Source organism: Lissotriton helveticus, chromosome 2_2, assembly GCF_964261635.1.
Source record: "Lissotriton helveticus chromosome 2_2, aLisHel1.1, whole genome shotgun sequence".
Classification (NCBI taxonomy): Eukaryota; Metazoa; Chordata; class Amphibia; order Caudata; family Salamandridae; genus Lissotriton; species Lissotriton helveticus.
This window is the reverse complement of record NC_136060.1, coordinates 514684417-514708940: the sequence shown is the minus strand read 5'-3', so window position 1 is coordinate 514708940 and position 24524 is coordinate 514684417. Positions and strand designations below refer to the sequence as shown.

The 24524-nt window shown below is 55.4% G+C and overlaps 2 protein-coding genes across 5 annotated transcripts in view; one reads left to right on the top strand and one right to left on the bottom strand.

Moving 5' to 3' along the window:
- The window catches only part of C2_2H2orf81 (chromosome 2_2 C2orf81 homolog), a 312984-nt gene that overhangs the window by 113614 nt on the left and 174846 nt on the right, over positions 1–24524 (bottom strand). Inside the window, exon 1 of one of the 3 annotated variants that reach the window (XM_078679075.1) lies at positions 15492–15583. The exons of 1 other annotated variant lie outside the window; for it this stretch is intronic. The gene's annotated coding sequence lies outside the window, so the exon portion shown is untranslated. Of the gene's footprint in view, positions 1–15491; positions 15584–24524 lie in introns of those variants that run through there. One more of the 3 variants, XM_078679074.1, reaches the window with a different exon arrangement.
- WDR54 (WD repeat domain 54) overlaps positions 15752–24524 on the top strand; it is an 82047-nt gene continuing 73274 nt past the window's right edge. The window contains exon 1 of one of the 2 annotated variants that reach the window (XM_078678802.1): positions 15752–15864. The gene's annotated coding sequence lies outside the window, so the exon portion shown is untranslated. Of the gene's footprint in view, positions 15865–16101; positions 16186–24524 lie in introns of those variants that run through there. The other variant, XM_078678801.1, reaches the window with a different exon arrangement.

Sequence of the window (24524 nt, the reverse complement as noted above, 5' to 3'; positions counted from 1 at the left end):
AAGTTGACTTAAGCAATCTCTGCGATTTAAAGGGGCAAGCGCTCTCTTCGGTGCGGACCGACAGGAGCAGCGGCAAGCAGTGTATGAAATCAGGAAGAACAAGAAGTGTAAGGCTGGCTGGCGAGACACCGTGGAAGTCAGCAGGAGACGCGGAGCAACATTCGCAAGGCCCTTTGGAGCACAAAGAGCGCCTAAGCTCTGTTCTCTGCAGTGGAATAGGGGAGGGGGGTGGCAAGGAGGTGAGATATGCACGCGGGGACTGGCTTTACTGGTGGCGAGAAAAAAAGTCCCCAGTGTATCAGGCCGCCAGTAAAGCATCCAATTCCCGCGTGCACATCTTTTCCCTTGTTTGTTTCCCCACGTGCACGCTGGAATCGTATTGATTCCAAAAGGTCCTCTGCACGGCAGAGCAGCGCATGCGCTGCTTTTCGCCAGGCCGAGACCTAAAAAGGAGGGTTATTTCAGCAATTCAAAACAGGAGTGTGGGGCAGTGAGATAAAAGTGAGCCATACAGGGCACCAGACCTAAGACTCACTCCGCTCCCTGCACCCCTCAGTGGCTCTTAGTACCAAAACTCCCACCCTTTAACTATCACAATGACCCTGGCCAATCTCACATTACTAGTGAAAAGCTGCTCCAAATCTGCAGTCAATGCATTTAAGGTCACCTATTCTCCGAATCTCTCAAAAAACTCAATGAAAAACTTTAACCACCAGATCCTGAGAGGATTTCCAGAACCCTATCCGCAGACGAATATCATTCCATTCAGAAAGGAGCCCTGAAATTGACCCCCTTCTCTTTATGCACAACACTGACCTATGGCCCAGCTCTTTACAAAAGAGTCTGCATGTCTCCTTATTGTCTAACAATCCCTTTAGACATAAACCTAAATGTAGCCAACCCACCACTTAAATGGTAACCTTGCGATGTTTATCTTTAAAGTGTGAAAATCATGGTCCAAGCAAATTTAATGACCTTGGCTATGGTCGAGCAACTCTTTCTTTTCTCTTTTCTTAATCCTCTCTCCTCATACTCATGACTCTTCGCCTCTGGACAATACACCACAAACTCTGCTCACAGCCCCTTCAGTCCACTAATCCAATCGCGTCACCTCGGACTCCTTCACTCTCTGGCCTCCCCGTCACAAACAACATCCCCCTTCCTTCGAAGCTCATATATCCCAACCCTTTAATCAGAACTTTCCCACCAAAAGACCCTCATCATCATATCTTCCCCTTAACATTCTCTTCACCCATCCCTTATCTAGTTTTTTCCTGCCCTCCTAACTTTCCACTACCCCCTACTTTCCTCTTACCTCCTATCCCACTAGCTGGGTTATTATTATTATTATTGTGTCTTTTATAGAGCTCGCAGCTACCCCAACGGGGTGTCCCGGCGCTAAATGATTGACCACAAGGTCCCTCAGACTGAGAAGTTACAGGCAAAAAAGGTAGGATTTCAAAGCGCAATGGAATTCATATTCCGTTTTGATCATGCGCAGACCCAAGGGCAGCTTGTTCCAACGTTGAGCGGCACCTACCTCAAATGTTTTACCTCCGGCACGGGATTTTTTAAATCTGGGAATAGTCAGTAAAAGCTTGAAATTTGAGCGAAGAGCTCTGGGGTTACAGTAAAGACGAAGGATGGTTCTGATATGGACTGATCCATTGCCCTGAGTAGAACGATAGGCCAGAATCATGGCCTTGAATTCAATTCTTTTGCTCATGGGCAACTAGTGCAATTCACGGAGGAAAGGTGAAATGGGCTGCCTTCGCAATAGACCCCCAATCAGGCGAGCCGCTGCATTTTGGACTAATTGAAGTTTGTGGCAAAGGCCAGCAGATAGACCCAAATAGAGTCCGTTCGCATAGTCCAAATGCGAGATTATTAATGCGTGGACAATGGTCTTTCGGCTAGCACTAGGTAAATAATTGATACTTTTTTTAACGTTTTAATTTTGGAGAAACAAGCTGCAGAAACTGATTGGACCTGACATCCAAGTGACAGCCGTTGATCCCATCGGACTCCGAGATTCCTAACCGAGTCCTTCGGGGTCGGGGCTTGGCTAAGGTCTTCCCCGGCCACCAAAGGTTAGAATTTAATGGAGATGGCTGATTAAAGAAAAGCACTTCAGTTTTAGCTGTATTTAATCTTAAAAAATTGAGATCCATCCATTTAGCGATGTCCCTGATGCAGGATTTAAGAGGGTCAAAAGTAGAGAGGGAAGGTTCCTCAAAGGTAAAAAGCAGCTGGATATCGTCGGCATACGACATAGTTTTGATGCCCAGCTTAGAAATCATGTCAGCTAAAGGAGCAAAATAAACATTAAAAAGAAGAGGGCTCAGGGACGAGCCCTGAGGGACTCCCCATTTCAAAGGTCTGGGAGTGGAAGTGAAAGGGGGGGTGTGCACCTGCTGTGTTCGATTAGACAGAAAGGAGTCAATCCATTTAAGGACCTTGCCCCGGATTCCTATAGTCCTCAGTCTGTCCAGGAGTATGGGGTGAGAGACGGTGTCGAATGCCTCCGATAAATCCAGCCGCACCAACACCGCCCTCGAACCCCGATCCAATGCACAGCGGACAGAGTACGCCATCTCAATAAGGGCTGACTCCGTACAGTATCCTCTGCGAAAGCCATGTTGGGAATCATGGAAAAGACCATGGGTTTCAATAAAGCCAGAAATTTGTTGATGGGCTAATCGCTCCAGGATCTTAGCTGGTGCAGGGAGAAGTGACATCGGCCTGTAATTGGCTGGATTATTTGGATCTACGTTAGCCTTTTTTAAGATCGGAACCAAGGAAGCATACTTCCATGCTTCCGGGTAAATACCCATAGACAGGGAAGAGTTCCATAAAGGGTTGAAAAAGGGGTTAAGGAAAGAGGCCAGAGCTTTATATTGTTTCGCCGGCCAGGGGTCTCCAGGGGCTCCTGACCTACATCTGAGTAGTTCCCGAAGGGAAAGATCCTCCGATATTTCTGAAAACTCAGAGAGGACTGGGCCTTGATGATTCAGGTCCGTCTGGACCACGGGAGACTCCGAGCTGATGCCAGCAGGGAAAGAAGCATAGATCTGAGCGATCTTATTCTCGAAGAATTCGGAAAGCTGGGAGCAAAGCTCTTGTGAGACATGCTGCTGACGAATCAGTGCCTGTGGATCAGTAAATGATCTAACAATAGAGAAAATTTCTCGCGAGGCATTTCTAGCTTTATCGATCTTCTCTGCCAGAAAGCCTCTTTTATGTATGATAATCTGCTTCCGATACTCTTTGAGGGCTCTTCGATACTCTTGTTTACTCTCTACAGAGTACCCTGATCTCCAGCGCCTTTTCAATATTTTACAGGCTGATTTATGCTGTCGTAGTTCATCCGAATACCAGGGAGCAGCTGGGGAAGCCCTGAAGGTTTTTATCGGCCTGAGGGGAGCCAGAGAATCAATAGCCTCGCTGATCCAATCATTAAGATTGGAGATGCGAGAATCCAGATTCTCCGAAGGCAAAGGACAACTATCATTAAGATGCTCTCTGAGTGAACTATAAGAGATTTTACTCCAGTTTCTACCTAGTACCCGCGGAATCATCGTAGGTCTATCTACGCGGGTCAGAAGGATAGAAAAAGGGATAATGAAATGATCCGACCAGATTACAGGAATGGGCTCATCAATAGAGATCTCTGGAAGATTGGAACAAATAAGATCCAATATGTGCCCGGCTCTATGGGTAGGGTGAGCAACAAGCTGAGACAGTTCGCAAGTTGCCAAAGAAGATAAAAAATTAGAGCTAATCGGACAGGAGGAGTCATCCGCATGCAAATTACAATCGCCAAGGACGGTAAAATTTGCATAGCGGGCACAAGATTGGGTGATGTAGTCCAATAAAGCCGGTAAATGGGAAGGGCTGGAATCGGGGAGCCGATAGACTAAAAGTCCTGTAAGAGAAATTGAAGCTGAGAGTTTGATGCAGAAAGGGAGCCCCTCGATGGTGTCGATGAGGTCAAATTGCAAAGGAGTTAATGAACATTTGTTTTTGTAAACAATGGCTACTCCCCCACCCTTCTTACCGCCCTGTCGGTTGGCACAGAGGATATTAAAACCCTCTGGAATGGCCAGGGAAATGGCGGGATTGGTAGCCTCGGTAAGCCAGGTCTCGGTCAGAAACAAAAGGTCCCAGTCGTTGTCAATAAGGTATTGCTGAATATCAAAAGAATGCTTGACCAGAGACCTGCAATTTATCAATGCACTCTTATTAGGAATGGTCAGTTTAGGGCCTCGCGTGGGCGGCCGAACAGACACTTTACTAGGATAAGCCAGGGCCCTCGATGAAAAGCCACATTGTTTGCAGAGTAAGTCCTCACTCCAAAAGTTCAGAGGGTTGGCTCGTAATAGAGAGCAACAATTTGGTCGTAAATTAAGTAACTCAGTATGGCTGTATACCAATCTTTCCAGATCAGTTTCTCCAGCATCTCCCCCAGCCCCGGCCGCGATCTGGTCGCGGACGGGCGCAGCCGGGTTAGCCTTTGGCGCGCCCGCTGCGCCCGCCTGCTGCGCGGTCGGGAGGTGCCATCCATAAATAGTGGAGGAGGGTGGGCGGGAAAAACAACTGGTCCGCGACCCAGCCCCTCACCAAGATGGCGGCTGAACCAAACAGCGTCCCCCGTCAGCACCTAATCGGCTGCGGGGACAGCTGCAAAGCTGGAGTGGTTAAAAAGAAGCACTTTCCTCTTACCTCCTATCCCACTAGCTGGGTTATCGCCAGTCGCCACTGCTAGGCTCATCCCTTCCACTCTCACTAACCTCCCTCCGCCTACCCTTCAACCCACTTCCCGCCCTCTTTCTCAGCATTCTGACATCTCTCCACAACATCCCGATATTATCCAGGCAACCTGTCCCTTCACCCACACTGTGATCTCTCCCCCAACTACCGGGGATTAAGTAGCCAGCCCCTACCTCAGTACTCCCTCTACCTCACCTACCGGCAGCAACCCATTACCGATAAGTCACCCCTTCCCCTTGTCTTCCTCCCATGCTGACTTTCCTCTTTTCTCTGCCACCATCACAACATCTAAAGTACAAGCCCAGCTCAAGACTGAACTTGAAAGTTCAACACAAGCCCCCCACCTTTTCTCCAGTTCCAAATGAACCCCATCTCAGAACTTCTGTCCACTTTAACCCATCTGACGAAGAATCAACATCCTAACAAAACATTTCTCTCTGCCGAGTGATTCGCTTGCGAACCACAAATGTTGCCCACATCAGCATTGACACCCTTTTCTGAATAACAGCTCACAGAGACCAAGTATTCCCAGTCAGGCATCCTCCTCCATCGATGAGAAAGACCTACGCACTCTCACTGAAATCTACGAATATATACGAAATCCACCGACAAGCTAAACAACAAAGGTCAAGGCTACCTATCCTTCTAACCATGAGCCACAGATCCCCCAACACCCCTCACATGACCACCCAAAATCACACAACCGCCATCCAAGTGCCCAGCTCACCCCGGGACACCCTGTGCCCAAACAGAGCAGCTCTTCTCTCAGATGTAGGCTTCATAACTTCTGCTTAGCAGCTACGCACTGCCTTGAGATTTCAGAAACGATCACAAGTTTCACCCTGGACATCATGTTTCTCAATGAAACCCGGCTAAATGACTCCACAAACAATATACTGAATCTTCTTCTGCCGCCCGTCTTTTCTTTGCTGCAGCTGGAAAGACAGACCCAGTGGGAGTTTTGTGGCCGTTCACAAAAACTCACTACGTTGAAGACTCCTTCCCTTGAATCGTTTCTTTCCTTCCATTGCATGTCTCTGAAAGTCTTCTCCAGCCATTTATTCTAGTCTCGTAATAAACGTTATTCACCGCCCGTGGTGAGATTAGCACTTTTTAATCCTAAGAACGCATGGAGTTCATCGCTTCCCAATGAATTATCTCTTGCAAATGATCTTCCTGGGTGACTTCGATCTTCACTGGGTGACTAACGGCAGCAAATTAATGGACACCTTCTCCTCCCTTCTCAGCGACAATGACCTCCTGCAACGTTGCCAGACACCCACAGTCTGCAAGGCCTACACTCTGGATCTCACCCCTATCATCCGAAGGCCCCATGCCAGGAGGAACCCCATCACTGTGACCTTTACTTACATTAAAACCTCTGGTGAACCAAAGAAGGAGAAAAGCTGGTTTAAGGACAAAAGAAACATCAATATTAAGACCCTTGCGAACAATGCTCACTTGAATCTCTTCTCTCAACGCCGCCACAGACCAATTTAATAACTACATGGAACCCTTGATGGAGGAGTTTGTACCTCTCAAGAGCAGCAGACCCAAGCCTTCTCTTGCTTGGTTCTCAAAAGACCTTCATGAGGAAATAAAGGACCTAAGACAGCTTGAAAAAGAATGGAGACGACCAACTTCTCCGCTGAGTTTGGTTAGGCTAAGACCCGTAAGAATAAGCTACAAAGACCTAATTTTCAGAGCTAAAGCAACACATACCAGATTATTTTTTTGTTTTGTTTTTAGAGTTTTATATAGCGCGAACTAGACCCGAGACATCGGGTATCAGAGCGCTTTACACAGATCTCTTCTGGAATCAGCAAAGAACAGACCTAAACTTCTTTTTGCAGTGATCAAGCAGGCAAACAACCCTTCTTCTATAGCCACACCCATGTCCTCTGAGGCTAATTACTTTGTAGAGTTTTCTAACAAACAATAAAGGCCGGGAACATTTCCCTGTCAGCCAGTTTTGACAATATAGCCGAAGATAATTGAATCTGAAAAACACAGTGGTCCTGGTCTTTTTTTCTCCTCCATTTCAGAGTATTTGGAGACCAGAACTAAAGTGAAACCATCAAACCACCTTTCTGATGCTATCCCTGTATCTATCAGTTAAGATCCTCCCCTGTTGGTTCACCCTGGTAAATTCTTCCCTTGAGCAAGGTACCTACCCAAACGTTTGCCTAATCTCGCCTCTTTGAAAGCTGATCACTGGACATAGATGTGCTACACAACTTCCATCCAGTCTCCCCCCTTCGCTTCTTTGATAAGGTGAAAGATGTGTAGTAAATAACCTGCGAGATGCTCGAGTCTGGCTTCAGACAGGGTACAGCACCGACACGGCAAGTCTATAGATCGTGGATGGCTCACTCGGAATCCGTGACTCTGGAAACTCATGTCTTGTTCTCCTCAAGATCTAGACTGCCTGTGATACAGTTCATCAGTGTTCTGTGATTAGCACTCCGAGGAGTCAGATAGGCATCGAAGTGGTATTTTTCGACTAGGTTACCTCCTATCTGACGTACCACTTATAACTAGTGAATATTGGGAGCTCCGTCTACAACCAAGTCAGCCTGCAACAAAAGGTTCCTCGACACTTGATCCTTTCACCAACCTTATTTAAAGTCTAGATAGAGGTACTTTGTGAGACCCTCAGGACCTCTGGGTCCTCTTCGACCGGTATGCGGACAATACTCAGATCGACCGGACGCTTTCATCCCAGGATGACATTACCCTTCTCTCCAACACCCTGGGAAGTATTCAAACATGGATGTCAACTCACCACCTTAAACTTAACCCTGCAAAAACAATATTCCTTCTCATATAGAAAAAGGAATTCAACCTATCTGTACAGGAACAGACAGAAGGCCTCTCTGCCCTGGAATACCAAACCACAATTCTTCAGAACACCCGGTCGCTTGCCGTCATCCTCAAAAGTCGGCTCAAACTCCAGAGTGAAACCACGCCATGGCCTCGAACGCCTGGTTCCAACAAGGCTTCTCCAGAACCGCACTCAAAATCAGTTCATGGGCTTAGAACAGCTGTACATGCTGTGGCCCCTATTAATGTGAACACAAGAAAGTTGACCACACCACTCCTGATCTGCTCTCCTTTCCTGTTGAGGCAAAAGCTCAGTACAAACCTGCAACACCACAAACAAGGCCCGGCATTCCTCTTCGTCCATCGAACTGGAAAATTGAAAACCTCAGGAGTAAAATAGGGTTAAAGAAACACACAATCTCTTCTCCGGAAGCCTCCCACTTTCAAATGGGAGTGATACATAAACCAATCATTCCCGGAAGCGCCACGAGAATCTACAACTTCCTTCCTCTGACACTATATATGACCCCTTGCCATACTACTTTTAAAAAGGAACTTAAGACGCTCCGCTTTGAATGACACGGGAGCTCAATCTGGGATGTTCCACGCACTCTTGAACGTCTGTCTGTCTCTTTTCTTGAGTTGTATCTCATATATATTCTTGCGATGATTGTTGGCAACTGTAGTCTTGTAAAGTACTCAGCACCAAAATAAATAACTCGCTCCACCTTTCGTGTCCTCCTTCTCTGCCCGCCTCTGTCTCTCTCTCGTCAAAGCTATGCCTGTCGTTCTGTCTCTCCCCCAGCCTCAGACACACATCTGGGAGCTTTTATTGTATAAAATGCAGTGGTATAAAAAACCCTACTTCACTGGAAACAATGAAATATGCTATTTAATTTTTCCATCTGAAATATGGGTTTTGTAATCATAATGATGCCACTGAAACCACTCTGCAGTGTGCCAGGGCAGTAGGTCTATAGGCAAGGTTATCTAAATTATGCAGCAGGTGTATCCAACGTATGCAGCACAAAGGATACATTATGCACACATTCTCTACCAGTATTTGTACCCACTTGGCAAGTCCATAATTATAGGGAATAAGCTGCAGCCAAAGTGACATAATCCACTGGCCCTCCCCAGTGGCTGCTATTCTATCAGCAATGTATCCATAAAGGTAAACCCAAACACTGCCGGTCCTCTTCCTCTCTTGCATCACCAACCTCTCTCTCTCTTCCTCAGCCTGTCTCTCCCTCTCTCTCTTCCAATGTTTGTCTTCCTTTCCGTCTCTAGTACATCCTCATCTCTCTTGCTCTCTCTCTCTCGCCCTCACCCCTTCTATCTCTGGACAAACCTCTCTCTGTCCTTCCCTCTCCCTCTCCCAGCCTCAGTCTGTCTCCCGCCTCTCTATAGAGATATATTCTAACCTCTCCCTGTCCTGTGTCTCTGGCCCAACCCCCATCTCTCTCCCAGCCTGTCTGTCTGTAGAGGTTGGGCTGGAGCAACCCCCATCTCTCTCCCAGCCGGTCTGTCTGTAGAGGTTGGGCTAGAGCAACCCCCATCTCTCTCCCAGCCTATCTGTCTGTAGAGGTTGGGCCAGAGCGACCCCCATCTCTCTCCCAGCCGGTCTGTCTGTAGAGGTTGGGCTAGAGCAACCCCCATCTCTCTCCCAGCCTGTCTGTCTGTAGAGGTTGGGCCAGAGCGACCCCCATCTCTCTCCCAGCCTGTCTGTCTGTAGAGGTTGGGCTAGAGCAACCCCCATCTCTCTCCCAGCCTGTCTGTCTGTAGAGGTTGGGCTAGAGCAACCCCCATCTCTCTCCCAGCCTGTCTGTCTGTAGAGGTTGGGCTAGAGCGACCCCCATCTCTCTCCCAGCCTGTCTGTCTGTAGAGGTTGGGCCAGAGCGACCCCCATCTCTCTCCCAGCCTGTCTGTCTGTAGAGGTTGGGCCAGAGCGACCCCCATCTCTCTCCCAGCCTGTCTGTCTGTAGAGGTTGGGCTAGAGCGACCCCCATCTCTCTCCCAGCCTGTCTGTCTGTAGAGGTTGGGCTAGAGCGACCCCCATCTCTCTCCCAGCCTGTCTGTCTGTAGAGGTTGGGCTAGAGCGACCCCCATCTCTCTCCCAGCCTGTCTGTCTGTAGAGGTTGGGCTAGAGCAACCCCATCTCTCTCCCAGCCTGTCTGTCTGCAGAGGTTGGGCTAGAGCGACCCCCATCTCTCTCCCAGCCTGTCTGTCTGTAGAGGTTGGGCTAGAGCAACCCCCATCTCTCTCCCAGCCTGTCTGTCTGCAGAGGTTGGGCTAGAGCGACCCCCATTTCTCTCCCAGCCTGTCTGTCTGTAGAGGTTGGGCTAGAGCAACCCCCATCTCTCTCCCAGCCTGTCTGTCTGTAGAGGTTGGACTAGAGCAACCCCCATCTCTCTCCCAGCCTGTCTGTCTGTAGAGGTTGGGCTAGAGCGACCCCCATCTCTCTCCCAGCCTGTCTGTCTGTAGAGGTTGGGCTAGAGCAACCCCCATCTCTCTCCCAGCCTGTCTGTCTGTCTGCAGAGGTTGGGCTAGAGCAACCCCCATCTCTCTCCCAGCCGGTCTGTCTGTAGAGGTTGGGCTAGAGCAACCCCCATCTCTCTCCCAGCCTGTCTGTCTGTAGAGGTTGGACTAGAGCGACCCCCATCTCTCTCCCAGCCTGTCTGTCTGTAGAGGTTGGGCTAAAGCGACCCCCATCTCTCTCCCAGCCTGCCTGTCTGTCTGTCTGTAGAGGTTGGGCTAGAGCGACCCCCATCTCTCTCCCAGCCTGTCTGTCTGTAGAGGTTGGGCTAGAGCGACCCCCATCTCTCTCCCAGCCTGTCTGTCTGTAGAGGTTGGGCTAGAGCGACCCCCATCTCTCTCCCAGCCTGTCTGTCTGTAGAGGTTGGGCTAGAGCGACCCCCATCTCTCTCCCAGCCTGTCTGTCTGTAGAGGTTGGGCCAGAGCGACCCCCATCTCTCTCCCAGCCTGTCTGTCTGTAGAGGTTGGGCTAGAGCAACCCCCATCTCTCTCCCAGCCTGTCTGTCTGTAGAGGTTGGGCTAGAGCGACCCCCATCTCTCTCCCAGCCTGTCTGTCTGTAGAGGTTGGGCTAGAGCAACCCCATCTCTCTCCCAGCCTGTCTGTCTGCAGAGGTTGGGCTAGAGCGACCCCCATCTCTCTCCCAGCCTGTCTGTCTGTAGAGGTTGGGCTAGAGCAACCCCCATCTCTCTCCCAGCCTGTCTGTCTGCAGAGGTTGGGCTAGAGCGACCCCCATTTCTCTCCCAGCCTGTCTGTCTGTAGAGGTTGGGCTAGAGCAACCCCCATCTCTCTCCCAGCCTGTCTGTCTGTAGAGGTTGGACTAGAGCAACCCCCATCTCTCTCCCAGCCTGTCTGTCTGTAGAGGTTGGGCTAGAGCGACCCCCATCTCTCTCCCAGCCTGTCTGTCTGTAGAGGTTGGGCTAGAGCAACCCCCATCTCTCTCCCAGCCTGTCTGTCTGTCTGCAGAGGTTGGGCTAGAGCAACCCCCATCTCTCTCCCAGCCGGTCTGTCTGTAGAGGTTGGGCTAGAGCAACCCCCATCTCTCTCCCAGCCTGTCTGTCTGTAGAGGTTGGACTAGAGCGACCCCCATCTCTCTCCCAGCCTGTCTGTCTGTAGAGGTTGGGCTAAAGCGACCCCCATCTCTCTCCCAGCCTGCCTGTCTGTCTGTCTGTAGAGGTTGGGCTAGAGCGACCCCCATCTCTCTCCCAGCCTGTCTGTCTGTAGAGGTTGGGCTAGAGCGACCCCCATCTCTCTCCCAGCCTGTCTGTCTGTAGAGGTTGGGCTAGAGCGACCCCCATCTCTCTCCCAGCCTGTCTGTCTGTAGAGGTTGGGCTAGAGCGACCCCCATCTCTCTCCCAGCCTGTCTGTCAACGCCACTCACACACGCAACGCCACTCACACACGTAACGCCACTCACACACGCAACGCCACTCACACACGCAACGCCACTCACACACGCAACGCCACTCACACACGCAACGCCACTCACACACGCAACGCCACTCACACATGCAACGCCAGGCTACACATCATAAATAACAATCATTTGTAATGCTATAGGTCTCCCATTTACTTAAATTGAACATAATGGCATTGTAAATGACAATAACTTTCAAAAATGTTTACTTTTACAATAAATTGAAAAGGCATTGTCATTTACTATGCCAACAGCTTAAAGTTGCCTAAATGCAAGACTTATTGCATTGCAAATAGCCAATAGGGCTCGCTTTTGGGACCATCTAAGTGTTTATGCATGCGACATTTTATGTTGTTGCAACAAGGAAATTATGCTGCATAACTACTTATAAGGGCCCAAAAGCGAGACCTATTGGCAATGCCAATGCTTGTTACTCATGCCTAGCCCTCTTACGTCCCATTCCTATGGCCTCAGCATTTATGCCACTGTCCTAAACATTTTCTGAACCATTCCTGTCCCAGCCTCTCTCTGCCCCTTTTCCTTTCTTCCTCAAACTTTTCTATTTCTGTCCCTGGTCATGTTTAGCCCACTCAAGTCCCATTCCTAAAGCCCCTGCATTTCTATCCCTGTCCCAAACCCAGTTTCTGTACCATGCCACCCATTTCCACCTTAGACCCCACTGCCCTGGTGCCTTTCATCCTCTCAGTTTCTGTCCTGAGCTTCACATTTCGACCTCAGACCTTTAGCAATGGTGTTTCTGGCACCTACCCCAAGGCCCATATAGGTCTGCCCTTACTCTACCTGTCCTGGTGCTCCATCGGCCCCTCTGTTTCAGCCCCCCGTGTTCTTTACCCCTGTCCCAAGTCCCCTATATGCGCCCAGCTCAGCCTGCTCTGCAGCTATTTGGCCCATATTTGTCTTTACTCCCTCTCCTAGCCCCTGCCCCGGTCACTACCCCAGAGTCTCTGTCCTATGCCTCCTTTGCCAGGCACCTGCCCTCCCGTACTGCCCTATCAGCCACCCACTCCGTCAATTCTAAATAGTGCTTCTGTCCCTACCTCACGTTCCCTGTCCCACCTCTGCCCTTACTCCAGCCTATGTCTTGTGTCATGACTCCTGCACCTGTCCTCTGACCAGCCCTATGCTCCCTGCCCCATCTCAGCCCTTACTCCAGCCCATCCCTTACTCCAGCCCATGTCTTGTGCCATGGCTCCTGCACCTGTCCTCTGACCAGCCCTATGCTCCCTGCCCCATCTCAGCCCTTACTCCAGCCCCTGTCCTATGTCTTGTGCCATGACTCCTGCACCTGTCCTCTGACCAGCCCTATGCTCCCTGCCCCATCTCAGCCCTTACTCCAGCCCATCCCTTACTCCAGCCCATGTCTTGTGCCATGGCTCCTGCACCTGTCCTCTGACCAGCCCTATGCTCCCTGCCCCAACTCAGCCCTTATTCCAGCCCCTGTCCTATGTCTTCTGCCATGGCTCCTGCACCTGTCTTCTGACCAGCCCTATGCTCCCTGCCCCAGCTCAGCCCTTACTCCAGCCCATCCCTTACTCCAGCCCATGTCTTGTGCCATGGCTCCTGCACCTGTCCTCTGACCAGCCCTATGCTCCCTGCCCCATCTCAGCCCTTACTCCAGCCCCTGTCCTATGTCTTGTGCCATGGCTCCTGCACCTGTCCTCGGACCAGCCCTATGCTCCCTGCCCCATCTCAGCCCTTACTCCAGCCCCTGTCCTATGTCTTGTGCCATGGCTCCTGCACCTGTCCTCTGACCAGCCCTATGCTCCCTGCCCCAACTCAGCCCTTATTCCAGCCCCTGTCCTATGTCTTGTGCCATGGCTCCTGCACCTGTCTTCTGACCAGCCCTATGCTCCCTGCCCCACCTCTGCCCTTACTCCAGCCCATGTCTTGCACCATGGCTCCTGCACCTGTCCTCTGACCAGCCCTATGCCCCCTGCCCCACCTCTGCCCTTATTCCAGCCCCTGTCCTATGTCTTCTGCCATGGCTCCTGCACCTGTCCTCTGACCAGCCCTATGCTCCCTGCCCCACCTCTGCCCTTACTCCAGCCCATGTCTTGCACCATGGCTCCTGCACCTGTCCTCTGACCAGCCCTATGCTCCCTGCCCCACCTCTGCCCTTACTCCAGCCCATGTCTCCTGCACCTGTCTTCTGACGAGCCCTATGCTCCCTACCGTGTTCCTTGTCCGACCCCGACTCCAGCCCCTGCCCCCCGCCACGCTCCCCATCAAATGCCCTTCCTCCAGTCACTGCTCTTGTCCCAACCCCACAGTACCCGTCCTGTGCTTCTGTCGCCTGATCCACCCTTAACTCCCTCAGCTCCTGGGCTCCCCATGCCCTCTGCACCCTGTCCGATCCCTGCTCCTGTCCCTATCCATGCCCCCTGTCCCATGCCAGCCCTCACTCCAGTCCCTGTCCTTTTCCCCATTGCCACTGTCCCTATCCATGTCCCCTGTCCCTATCCATGTTCCCTGTCCCTATCCATGCCCCCTGTCCCTATCCATGCCCCCTATCCATGCCCCCTACCCATGCTCCCTGTCCATGGCCCCTGTCCCTATCCATGTCCCCTGTCCCTATCCATGCCCCCTGTCCCTATCCATGCCCCCTATCCATGCCCCCTACCCATGCTCCCTGTCCATGGCCCCTGTCCCTATCCATGTCCCCTGTCCCTATCCATGCCCCCTGTCCCTATCCATGCCCCCTATCCATGCCCCCTACCCATGCTCCCTGTCCATGGCCCTGTCCATGTCCCCTGTCCATGGCCCCTGTCCATGGCCCCTGTCCCTGTCCATGCCCCCTGTCCATGCCCCCTGTCCCTGTCCATGCCCCCTGTCCATATCCCCTGTCCATGTCCCCTGTCCATGGCCCCTGTCCATGCCCCCTGTCCCTGTCCATTTAATTTAATTTAATTTAATTGTGGGTTTATATAGCGCTAGAATCAACTCCCGGAGGAGTATCTCCGCGCTTCGACCGCTGGGGAACCCGTCCTGGCTCACCCTGAGAGATGGTCCCTAATGGGTATCTCTAAGGTGCGACCAAGCATCCCCGGCGGTCTGGGGGGCCGTTGTGAAGATAAGGCAAGCTAATGCCCAGAGTTGCCGAATGTGGTCCCTGACTGGAGTAGGCACCGAGGCGAGAATTATCGAGCCCGCTGACCCTGGTCCACGACCCTGCCGCGTCGGGAATCGAACCCTGGTCCCGGGCCGTCCTCTGCTTACGGGTCTGCCGCCTCTAACCAGTGAGCCACACCAATCCATGCCCCCTGTCCCTGTCCCCTGTCCATGCCCCCTGTCCATGTCCCCTGTCCATGCCCCCTGTCCATGTCCCCTGTCCATGGCCCTGTCCATGTCCCCTGTCCATGGCCCCTGTGCCTGCGCCTGTCCATGCCCCCCTGTCCCTGTCCATGCCCCCTGTCCCTGTCCATGCCCCCTGTCCATGCCCCCTGTCCCTGTCCATGCCCCCTGTCCATGCCCCCTGTCCCTGTCCATGCCCCCTGTCCATGCCCCCTGTCCATGCCCCCTGTCCCTGTCCATGCCCCCTGTCCATGTCCCCTGTCCATGGCCCCTGTCCATGTCCCCTGTCCATGTCCCCTGTCCATGTCCCCTGTCCATGCACCCTGTCCATGCCCCCTGTCCCTGTCCATGCCCCCTGTCCATGTCCCCTGTCCATGGCCCCTGTCCATGTCCCCTGTCCATGTCCCCTGTCCATGCACCCTGTCCATGTCCCTGCCCCTGTCCATGCCAAATGTCCATGCACCCTGTCCCATGCCTCCTACCCATGCTCCCTGTCCATGGCCCCTGTCCCCTATTCATGCCCCCTGTCCCTGTCCCATTCCCCATGTAAATGCCCCTGCCCCCTGTCTCTATGCATGTCTCTATCCATGCCCCTGTGTCTCCCTCTGCTCCCTGCCCCTGTCCCTCGGGTCTCACCGGCGGCTGCGGGGTGCTCCGGGCTCCCTGCCCCTGTCCAGATCTGCCCTGTCCCTTCCCTGCCCTCCTCTAGCCCCGCCCTTCTGTGTTACGCTGTTCCTTAGCAACCGCGCCACGCGGTGACGTCACACGGCCCGTTCCTATGGCTGCAGGAGAAGCCGAGCGAGCGCGACAGCGGCGCCTCGCGCCTCCCGATGAGGGGGCGCGCGCAGCGGCCGCCATCTTGTGGCGGAGCTCACAGGCCCTGCAGCCTCCGAAAGCGCTGAACCCGTTTGAGGGAGAGAGACGGCGGGAGGGACCGACGCCACTGCGCCACAGGAAATTACTAACTAGAAACTAGTTTTCAGTCTGTGGGTTTCGTCTGCATTTTTATGTACGTTTATACTACAAATCAGTGCACAGATACTGTGTGGGATTTCGTGTTTTCTTAATATAATAAAATACCGTCTTCGCTCCTCTCCGTCGCTGCTCTGGCTCTGAGCCCGGCCCGGTCCCGGCCGCTCCCGGCTGCGGCCCCTCCACTCTAAGATGGCGGCCGCGATCCGCCGGCCTCAGCCCCGTCCGTCCTCTCTGTCTATGACGTGCGGCCCCGCCCCCTCCCGCTGAGAGCACCGAGCACAGAACCGACGACAGCAGCAGCGGCGGAGAGGAGGAGCCCGGGGGGAGCACGGGGGGAGCACGGGGGGGGGCCGAGGTGAGTCATGGGCACCGTCACTGAGGGGGGAGGGGGCTGAGGCACAACATGGGGGGGGGGCTGAGGCACAACATGGGGGGGGGGCTGAGGCACAACATGGGGGGGGGGCTGAGGCACAACATGGGGGGGGCTGAGGCACAACATGGGGGGGGGCTGAGGCACAGCACAACATGGGGGGGGCTGAGGCACAACATGGGGGGGGGGGCTGAGGCACAACATGGGGGGGGCTGAGGCACAACATGGGGTGGGGCTGAGGCACAACATGGGGGGGGGCTGAGGCACAACATGGGGGGGGGGCTGAGGCACAACATGGGGGGGGCTGAGGCACAACATGGGGGGCGGGGGCTGAGGCACAACATGGGGGGGGCTGAGGCACAACATGGGGGAGGGCTGAGGCACAACATGGGGGGGGCTGAGGCACAACATGGGGGGGGGCTGAGGCACAACATGGGGGGGGCTGAGGCACAACATGGGGGGGGGGCTGAGGCACAACATGGGGGGGGGGCTGAGGCACAACATGGGGGGGGGGCTGAGGCACAACATGGGGGGGGCTGAGGCACAACATGGGGGGGGGCTGAGGCACAACATGGGGGGGGGCTGAGGCACAACATGGGGGGGGCTGAGGCACAACATGGGGGAGGGGCTGAGGCACAACATGGGGGGGGGCTGAGGCACAACATGGGGGAGGGGCTGAGGCACAACATGGGGGGGGGCTGAGGCACAACATGGGGGGGGCTGAGGCACAACATGGGGGAGGGGCTGAGGCACAACATGGGGGGGGGGCTGAGGCACAACATGGGGGGGCTGAGGCACAACATGGGGGGGCTGAGGCACAACATGGGGGGGGCTGAGGCACAACATGGGGGAGGGGCTGAGGCACAACATGGGGGGGGGGCTGAGGCACAACATGGGGGGGGGCTGAGGCACAACATTGGGGGGGGGGGCTGAGGCACAACATGGGGGGGGCCTGAGGCACAACATGGGGGGGGGCTGAGGCACAACATGGGGGGGGCTGAGGCACAACATGGGGGAGGGGCTGAGGCACAACATGGGGGGGGGGCTGAGGCACAACATGGGGGGGGGGGCTGAGGCACAACATGGGGGGGGCTGAGGCACAACATGGGGGGGGGCTGAGGCACAACATGGGGGGGGGGCTGAGGCACAACATGGGGGGGGCTGAGGCACAACATGGGGGAGGGGCTGAGGCACAACATGGGGGGGGGGGCTGAGGCACAACATGGGGGGGGGCTGAGGCACAACATTGGGGGGGGGCTGAGGCACAACATGGGGGGGGCCTGAGGCACAACATGGGGGGGGCTGAGGCACAACATGGGGGGGGCTGAGGCACAACATGGGGGAGGGGCTGAGGCACAACATGGGGGGGGGGCTGAGGCACAACATGGGGGGGGGCTGAGGCACAACATGGGGGGGGCTGAGGCACAACATGGGGGGGGCTGAGGCACAACATGGGGGGGGCTGAGGCACAACATTGGGGGGAGGGGGCTGAGGCACAACATTGGGGGGAGGGGGCTGAGGCACAACATGGGGGGGGGCTGAGGCACAACATGGGGGAGGGGCTGAGGCACAACATGGGGGAGGGGCTGAGGCACAACATGGGGGGGGCTGAGGCACAACATGGGGGGGGGCTGAGGCACAACATGGGGGGGGGCTGAGGCACAACATGGGGGGGGGCTGAGGCACAACATGGGGGGGGGCTGAGGCACAACATGGGGGGGGCTGAGGCACAACATGGGGGGGGGCTGAGGCACAACATGGGGGGGGGCTGAGGCACACCATGGGGGGGGGCTGAGGCACAACATGGGGGGGGGCTGAGGCACAACATGGGGGGGCTGAGGCACAACATGGGGGGGCTGAGGCACAACATGGGGGGGGCTGAGGCACAACATTGGGGGGAGGGGGCTGAGGCACAACATTGGGGGGAGGGGGCTGAGGCACAACATGGGGGGGGCTGAGGCACAACATGGGGGGGGCTGAGGCACAACATGGGGGGGGGCTGAGGCACAACATGGGGGAGGGGCTGAGGCACAACATGGGGGGGGCTGAGGCACAACATGGGGGGGGCTGAGGCACAACATGGGGGGGGCTGAGGCACAACATGGGGGGCTGAGGCACATCATGGGGGGGGCAGAGGAACAACATGGGGGGGGCTGAGGCACAACATGGGGGGGGCTGAGGCACAACATGGGGGGGGCTGAGGCACAACATGGGGGGGTAGAGGCACATCATGGGGGGGTAGAGGCACATCATGGGGGGGTAGAGGCACATCATGGGGGGGTAGAGGCACATCATGGGGGGGGTAGAGGCACATCATGGGGGGGGCTGAGGCACAACATGGGGGGGGGGGCAGAGGCACAACATGGGGGGGGCAGAGGCACAACATGGGGGGGGCTGAGGCACAACATGGGGGGGGCTGAGGCACAACATGGGGGGGGCTGAGGCACAACATGGGGGGGGGGGCTGAGGCACAACATGGGGGGGGCTGAGGCACAACATGGGGGGGGGCTGAGGCACAACATGGGGGGGGGCTGAGGCACAACATGGGGGGGGCTGAGGCACAACATGGGGGGGTAGAGGCACATCATGGGGGGGCAGAGGAACAACATGGGGGGGCTGAGGCACATCATGGGGGGGCAGAGGCACAACATGGGGGGGCTGAGGCACAACATGGGGGGGCAGAGGCACAACATGGGGGGGGCAGAGGCACAACATGGGGGGGGCAGAGGCACAACATGGGGGGGTAGAGGCACATCATGGGGGGGTAGAGGCACATCATGGGGGGGGTAGAGGCACATCATGGGGGGGCAGAGGCACATCATGGGGGGGTAGAGGCACAACATGGGGGGGCTGAGGCACAACATGGGGGGGCTGAGGAACAACATGGGGGGTAGGAGCACAGCATGGGGGGGCAGAGGCACATCATGTGGGGGGGGCAGAGGCACAACATGTGGGGGGGGCAGAGGCACATCATGGGGGGGCAGAGGCACAACATGTGGGGGGGGCAGAGGCACATCAGGGGGGGGCAGAGGCACATCATGTGGGGGGGGCAGAGGCACATCATGTGGGGGCAAAGGCACAACACGGGGGGGCAGAGGCACATCATGGGGGGGCAGAGGCACATCATGGGGGGGGCAGAGGCACATCATGGGGGGGGCAGAGGCACATCATGGGGGGGCAGAGGCACATCATGGGGGGGCAGAGGCACATCAGGGGGGGCAGAGGCACATCATGGGGGGGCAGAGGCACATCATGGGGGGGGGCTGAGGCACATCATGGGGGGGGGGCTGAGGCACAACATGGGGGGGGGCTGAGGCACAACATGGGGGGCAGAGGAACAACATGGGGGGGTAGGAGCACATCATGGGGGGGCAGAGGAACAACATGGGGGTGCAGAGGAACAACATGGGGGGTAGGAGCACAGCGAGGGGGGGCAGAGGCACATCATGGGGGGCGGCAGAGGCACATCATGGGGGGGGCAGAGGCACATCATGGGGGGGGCAGAGGCACATCATGGGGGGGGCAGAGGCACATCATGGGGGGGGCAGAGGCACATCATGGGGGGGCAGAGGCACATCATGGGGGGGGGCAGAGGAACAACCAGGCCCGGCTCCAGGAATTTTTAATTTGGTGGGCCAAGGACGCATTTGGGTGGGCCACTGCGGGCTCGACTTGTCGCATGTATGTCTAGGCAGGCCTGCTTCAGGGCCCTCCTTTACCTCTTCTTAGTCTTACAAGGCCCAGTAAAACTCACTCTTTTCCAAATCTCTTTTTAATGTTATCACTCACAAAAAGTATTTTTTCCATGTAATGTTTGTTGGAAATGGGATCCCTGGCTGGCCAGGGCTTTTGCCAAAGTCAGTCAGAGACCACCACTCCCAAGTCAGGGCAAGGGAGTTACACGCCAAGATAACCCCATCTCACCCTCTAGGTAACGTGGCGCGAGCAGCAAGGCTAAACTTGGAGGCGATGTAAGTTAAGTATTTGCGCACGCACCCCAGCAACAACACCCAAAGGCCCACCACAAAGGAAACTCCACACAAGGTTATATAAAAATAGCCTTTGTATTACACCAAAACACATTAGATAAAACACACTTTACAATGTGCCAGAGGCACGGGCAGAATTTACAAGGGATTATTTACAAGACAGGGCCACCTGGACCACTGTCAGGAATCAGCACTTTTAGAAGTAACAATACAATACTTGTAGGCCTAGAACTTAGAACATAGCCTATCAGACAGTACCTTCCGTCCTGGTTGCACGGGATAATGCGAGTGACCTCCTTAGTAAGCTTGAGCGGGCGACCCAGCGAAGCGGCGCGGCTCAGGGGAGAGCGGCGCTGCTCGAGGCTTGGACGGGCTGCCGGCACGGTACAAGCGTTTCTCTGGGGCGACCAATGTGTGCGGCTCAGAAGAGGAGGGGGAGGCAGGATGCGGGCGACCCAGCGAAGCGGCGCGGCTCAGGGGAGAGCGGCGCTGCTCGAGGCTTGGACGGGCTGCCGGCACGAGCTGCCGAGGGGAACGAGCGAGGCACACTTCAGCGAGGCCCCAGGGGCCCAGGGAGATCAGACAAGTCCCAGCAATTTGGCTGGGAAGGCACCCTAGAGTCCACTGGTCCTGGGACTCTGGTCAGGGGGCAAGCTTAGTATCAAGCCCTTGGGATCACTTATAACAGAAGATCACTGTAACACAAAATAGGACATAAAGCACACAACCAGTACCCACTGGTAACTGGTAAGTCCCCCCTACGCAATCCTAACCACCCTAGGAACAGGTCACGCAGGGAACCAGGACCTTACTAGCACCACCTGTGCTAGCAAGAGCAACCACCTCAGTATCACAATACAAGTAGGGGCATAGACCTGGGGACAAAACACATGATGCAGAACCTACATTCAGCGGTGTAAGGAACACATGACGCATCAACACACGTTCAGCGGTGTAAGGAACAGGGCACATAATGTATCAACAACACATTCAGAGGTGCAGCAAAGAGCACTTTGCAGAAATCACAGTAACATGAACTTACATCAAAGTCCAGGGTCCAGGTTGCGCCACTGCGCCAAGACCTAAACGTAGCAGCTGCCCACTACTTGCTGGGCAGCTGAGGGACAGGACAGGGGGCCTAAACGCTGCAGCTGGCACTAAGTGCTGCGCAGCTGGGGAAAGGCCAGGGATGAAGGAGTGCGCCTCACTCCTAAAGTCCAGAACATGTCCCTAGAAGCAAAATACCTAAACGGTGCAGCTGCCCATTAATTGCTGGGCAGCTGGAAACAAATCTGCGCCAGGGGCCCTCACTGGCCCCTCAGGAAGCAAAACTGTGCAAACGGGGAGCCTTCTAGGCTCTAGAACATACATAGGCGCAGTTTGGAGCCCACTAGGCCTTCAAATTAAGCAATGCCCCTGAGCCTCTCTGGGCTCGAGCAAATGTGGTGCCAATGTTGGAGTCCCCCCTCCGGGGACTCAAAATCAATAAACTGCCCTCAAGAGCCTCTGTGGCTCTTCAAACAACTGTGGCGCCTTCTTGAGCCTCTCTGGGCTCTATCAAAGAATGCGGGGACCGAACCTCGCAGGCTCGCCGGGGCAAAGGTAGGCGGAGTCCCTCTCGGGGACTCGATATCACGGGGGGCCCCCACGAGCCTCTCTGGGGCTCCAAAACACTCTGTGGGCACTCAAGAGCCCCTCGTGGGCTCTCCACAGTGGGGCCTCGCAATTGGTGGAGTCCCGCTCGGGGACTCAAAAACACTCGTAATGCCCCCGGAGCCTCTTGGGCTTGTGAAGCAAGGAAATGCCCCCAGAATACTCACCGGGCGTCTTTCCTCCGGGGCCAGCGCGGGACTCTGCCTCCGGGGCTCCCCTCACTCCTGGGAGCCCCAACATGCAACACCCGGCTCCAGGAGGGGGGGGCATCTTCACCCGGTCCCCCATCTCGGGACCGGGACTTGGAAAGTGGAGCCCTCAAGGCTCCGGGCTCTTCTTCTCCGGCCGGGCGCCCTGGCCAATCAGAGCACGGCGGCGGGCGGGACTTCCTTCAGCAACCCGGAAGTCCCGCCTACAGTCAGGCGCGATGCCGCCTGACTTCCTGGTTTTGCCCGCGGCTGCGGCGGTGATTTCTCGGGGCCATAGCGAGGGGTGGGCACCCTCGAAATACACCGTAATTAGCAGGGTGGCACCCGCTAGGGCTCTGATATGCGGGGTGGCACCCGTGAATGCATATCATGAAAATCGGGCAAAAGTCAAAATAAAGCGCTCCGAGCGCTAGGGAACAACACAGCGCTTTCAAGCGCTATAAGGCAAATAAAGCGCTCCTTGCGCTAGGAGGGGAAAGAAAGGTCTTTCAGGCGCTTGGAGGGTAGATACAGCGCTCCCAAGCGCTATGGCAAGCCCCAAAAGTCCAGGGACAAGCACAGCAGAGAAAAGTCCTCCAGGGCATCAGTAGTCCAGGGGCTGGGCAGGGCCCAGGGAGGGCAAGCCTTCCCCTGGGCCCAAGCAGCAGCACGCCCCTGGCAAGATTCAAGTTGGGAACAAGAACATTTTTCAAGAGGTCACAGCCTCTTTTTATACAGACAAATCCTTTGTCTAAGGGCATGGTGGGGGCGGAACCAGTCGCAGCTGGTTCTTGAGTACTCTTGATGACCCAACCACCCATTCTATTCACTGGCAGGGCTTGGGTCATCAGTCACACCACAGGGGGGCGGAGCCAGCATTGTGTGGGGAAAACCCAGCCCATCCAGGACACAGGTACACTCCTCCCACACATCACTCATGCTAATCTCACACTCACCACCGGGCAGACCCATCCAGACTTCCTGGAGCCTGGCATGCCAGCCAGCTCCAGCCAATCACGCTCCAGCACCCTCACAGCACACATATCTCAATGTCCAGAAGTAGTACTTCCCTTCTAGACACATACAAGCCACACATACCGTTGCGCAGCATTCACTCCCACGAGTTCACACATACCAAACTCGAGCCTGCACTCCCCACGCATCAGGAACTACCAGGGACACATACATTCCCCATGCATTCCTATGGGAGGGCAGGCCTATCTCGCACACGCACTCAGGGAGCGCACGCACTTTACACTGCGCCACAGTGTCAAAGTGCGCAAAGACCAGAAATCACTATAACTTAAGGCAAAAAGTTCAGGGGTGAACCTGCCACAAGGCCCAAGTCCAACACAACCCCCTTCCAGCCAAAACGCAGGGTAGGCCAATCACCACCGTGATGGACTTCCCTGCTTGGGGCGATAGAACACGGACGCGGGCCCGCACTGCAGGGACACCCTCCGGTTCTACGCCAAGTTGATCCATAAGACAAGCACATCCTTAAAAAAACACAGGCCCAACTAGGCTACCCCACTGGTACTCCTTAGTTGTCCACGGCTAGGACCAGGCCCTAGGCCACCCAGATACCACTGGTCCTTGCCAATCCACAGAGTGGGGGGTAGTAACCCCTGGCCTGCACTAGCCATTCTCCACTCCCTTTCTCAGTGTAGTTCCAAACTACCACTGATCCTTCAACCTAGGGTCCGCACCCTCAGGCTGACCAGAGGTCACGGGCAAGAATGCCCCACCCTACCTCTACTTCTGAAGCACCCTCCAGAACACAACTCTCCCACCAGTTTAGGACCTGACTTCCTCAGCAGCTGTGACCACAGTCAGACCAGCACAAGAACGGTGTAGTAAGGCGTTGCACTTTGCGGGTTGCCAGATGCGGCGCAGGCGGCGGCTCGCGGACCGCGTCGAGACGGGGACGGCAAGCGGCATAGGCTGCGCGGCCGAAGGCAGACGCGGCTCAGTGCGGTGCCTACAGGACACCAGGCTGGTCATGACAGAGTGACAGCTCCCTTAACTGGTTTACCACCTGGGATTCACATTCACCGGATGCACAGGGGTCAGACTCCCTCTGACCCCCTTCCAGAGTTCTGCACCCTCCCACTGTAGAACAGGGTCCCTCCACTTAAGGTAGGCCCCACCTGCTCTCAGGGTAGTACCACAACACTCAGCCAAGAACCCTAAAGATCCCTGCTAGGCCTGTACCACCCCTTCTGGGAAACACAGGGTCTCTTCACTTAAGATGAGCCCCACCTGTGTTCACAGGGGTACCCCTAGAAGACAAACCGGCCAGGACACTGGCTACAGTCGCCCTGCCGTCCAGGACAGGCAACACCTGACCCTGGCTCCCCAACCTAGGGACGCTACCCTTTGGTTAGATGCCTGGCGCATCAGGACTTCCACAAGTTGGAAACAAAAATCTAAGACCTTCTCTCCTCCTTCAGCAGCAAGGCAACCACTGCAGGTCAATACCCCATACAGCTTA